This window comes from Ornithorhynchus anatinus, chromosome 21 (assembly GCF_004115215.2).
Source record: "Ornithorhynchus anatinus isolate Pmale09 chromosome 21, mOrnAna1.pri.v4, whole genome shotgun sequence".
Taxonomy (NCBI): Eukaryota; Metazoa; Chordata; class Mammalia; order Monotremata; family Ornithorhynchidae; genus Ornithorhynchus; species Ornithorhynchus anatinus.
The window spans coordinates 990,377-993,708 of record NC_041748.1 but is presented as its reverse complement, the minus strand read 5'-3'; the positions used below and the strand labels follow the sequence as shown (position 1 = coordinate 993,708).

The following is a 3,332-nucleotide window of genomic DNA, read 5'->3' as shown; positions in this document are numbered from 1 at the left end:
TAAGCGCTGGGGCAGATAAAAGTTCATCAGGTGGGACACAGTCCCTGTTCCACATAGTCAATCGTTATCTATTGAGCGTTTACTGGGTGCAGAGCCCGGTACTAAGTAATAATAATAATGTTGGTATTTGTTAAGCGCCTACTACGTGCCGAGCACCGTTCTAAGCCCTGGGGTAGCTACAGGGTCATCAGGTTGTCCCACGTGAGGCTCACAGTTAATCCCCATTTTCCAGATGAGGGAACTGAGGCACAGTGAAGCGACTCGGCCACAGTCACCCAGCTGACAAGCGGCAGAGCCGGGAGTCGAACCCATGACCTCTGACTCCGAAGCCCGGCCTCTTTCCACTGAGCCGTGCTGCTTCCCGAAAGTAGCAAAGGAGGCCCCTGGTGAGATCTGAACTCACGACCCCTGGTTTACAAGACCAGTGCTCTAACCCCTGAGCTATAGGGCCACTTGGGAGAGTCCAGTATAACAGACACATTCCCTGCCCACGGTGAGCTTACAGTCTAGAGGAGATAATATTAATCAATGAATAGATAATATTAATTAATATCAACAAATGAATTACGGATATGCATGTAAGTGCTGGGGCTGACGGAAGGGTGAATAAAGGGAGAAAATTCACGCGTAAGGGCAACCCAGAAGAGAGTGGGAGAAGAAGAAGCGTGGGCTAAGTCGGGGAAGGCCTCTTGGAGGAGATTCATTCATTCGGTAGTATTTATTGAGCGCTTACTATGTGCAGAGCACTGTACTAAGCGCTCGGAACGGACAAATCGGCAACAGATAGAGACGGTCCCTGCCCTCTGATGGGCTTACGGTCTAATCGGGGAGATGGGCCTTCAATAAGGCTACGAAGGTAAGGATGATGACGATGGTATTTGTTAAGCGCCTACTATGTGCGAAGCACTGTTCTAAGCGCTGAGATGTTAAATGATCAGGTTGTCCCACACGGGGCTCACAGTCTTAATCCCCATTTTACAGATGAGGAAACTGAGGCCCAGAGAAGTGAAGCGCCTCGCCCAGAGTCACACAGCCGACGAGGGGCAGAGCCGGGATTAGAACCCATGACCTCTGACTCCCAAGCCCGGGCTCTTTGAGAGTGATGGCCTGTGGGATCCGAGGAGGGAGGGCGGACTCGAGGGAGGGGACGGCGGCGAGATGGACGAGATGGAGGGACGGGGAGAAGGCCGGCGGGAGAGGAGCGGAGCCGGAGGGCCGGGCTGGAGGAGGAGAGCGGCGAGGTGAGGTGGGAGCGGGCGAGGGGACGGACGACTTTAAGGTCAACGGTGACGGAGTTTCTGTCTGAGGTGGAGGGTCTTGAGGAGTGGGGAGGCACGAACTGAACGTCTTTCTAGAAAAGTGACCCGGGCGGCGGGGGAAAGTATGGACCCGAGTGGGGAGAGACCGGAGGCAGGGAGGCCAGCGAGGAGGCTGATGGAGTCATCAGAGCAGGATAGGGGAGGTGCTTGGATAAAGTGCGTAGTCGCAGTTTGGATGGAGAGGAAAAGGTGGATTGAGAAGCGGCATGGCTCCCGGGCTCGGGAGTCAGAGGTCGGGGGTTCGAACGCCGACTCTGCCACTTGCCAGCTGTGTGACTGTGGGCGAGTCACTTCACTTCTCTGGGCCTCGGTTACCTCATCTGGAAAATGGGGATTAACGGTGAGCCTCACGTGGGACGACCTGATCACCCTGTGCCTCCCCCAGCGCTTAGAACAGTGCTCTGCACATAGTAAGCGCTTAACAAATACCAACATTATCATTATCATTATTATTATTATTTTAACCACGTTGGGAAGGTTGAACCGACGGGACGTGATGACGGACTGAACGCGCGGGTTCATTCATTCACTCGGTCGTATTTTTGAGCCCTTGAGAAGCAGCGTGGCGTAGTGGATGGAGGAGAGGCCTGGGAGTCCAAAGGTCATGGGTTCTAATCCTGGCTCCGCCACTTGTCTGCTGTGTGACTTTGGGCAAGTCACCTCGCTTCTCTGGGCCTCAGTTCCCTCATCTGGAAAACGATGGATTAAAAACGTGAGCCCCACACGGGACATGGACCGTGTCCAACCCAATCTGCTCGTATCCGCCCCGGGGCTTAGCACGGCACCTGGCAAATAGGAAGCGCTTAACAAATACCATCATTATTATTATTATTATTATTATTATTATTGCAGAGACGGATTCCCCGCCCACAGCAAGCTTACAGTCCAGAGAATGAGAGAGTTGAGGATAACGCTAAGGTTGTGGGCTTGTGGGACAGGAATGGCACGGGGAGGACAGGTTTGGGTGGGAAGGTACGAGTTCCACTTTGGGCACGTTAAGTTGGAGGCGTCGGCGGGACGTCCCAAGTAGAGACGTCTTGAAGGCGGGAGGAGATGCGAGATGGCGGAGAGCGAGAGAGGTCGGGGCTGGAGATGATTTGGGAATCGTCCGCACAGAGGTGGGAGTTGAAGTCACGGGAGCGAATGAGTCCTCCAAGGGAGAGGTTGGAGATGGAGACGAGAAGGGGACCCAGGACCGAACCTTGAGGGACCCCGCAGTTAGGCGGCGGGAGGCGGAGGAGGAGCCCGCCAAAGAGACGGAGGAAGAGCGGCCGGAGAGATAGGAAGAGAACCGAGTTAAGGCTCCCAGTCGAAGTAAGAGGTAGAACTGGCTTTGAATCCCCCATTTTACAGCTGAGGAAACTGAGGCCCCGGGCTCTAGCCCTTAGGTGACACTGCTTCCCATCCCCGCCCGTTTTGAGGGTCCCAGACGGGTTCCGAAGCGAAATGGGTGGGCACGGTCTGTGGTGGGCCCTGTCCGTCCGGGGCGGCGTGGGAACAGTCCGGGTCTCGGGGGGATGGACTCCCTGGCCCGGGATTGCGGGGAGACCGGCACCGCCGGGATCCTGCAGGGTATTTGGGGTTGGGGGTCGGGGAGGAGGGGGCAACTCGGATGTCAGAGGGCACATACACGAGTGGTGGTGAGGAGGGGCAGGAAGAGGGGAAGCCCTAGGGGCTATTTACTTATTTATCTATTTATTTATAATAATGATGATGGCATTTGTTAAGCACTTACTATGTGCAAATTTATTTATCTATTTAGAATAATAATGATGGTATTTGTTAAGCGCTTACTACGTGCAAAGCACTGTACTGAGTGCTGGGGGTGGATACAAGGTGATCAGCTTGCCCCAGGGGGGCTCACAGTCTTAAACCCCATTTTCCAGATGAGGTCACTGAGGCCCAGAGAAGTGAAGCGACTTGCCCAAAGTCACCGGAGCCGCCCAGTGGCGGAGCGGGGATTCGAACCCACAACCCCTGACTCCCAAGCCCGGGCTCTTTCCACTGAGCCGC

General features: G+C 54.9%; 1 non-coding gene across 1 annotated transcript; it reads right to left on the bottom strand.

The window, feature by feature from the left end:
* Positions 1–377: 377 nt before the first annotated feature.
* Positions 378–451, bottom strand: TRNAT-UGU. The gene has a single exon. It is a non-coding gene; the product is annotated as a tRNA-Thr (tRNA).
* Positions 452–3,332: the final 2,881 nt, after the last annotated feature.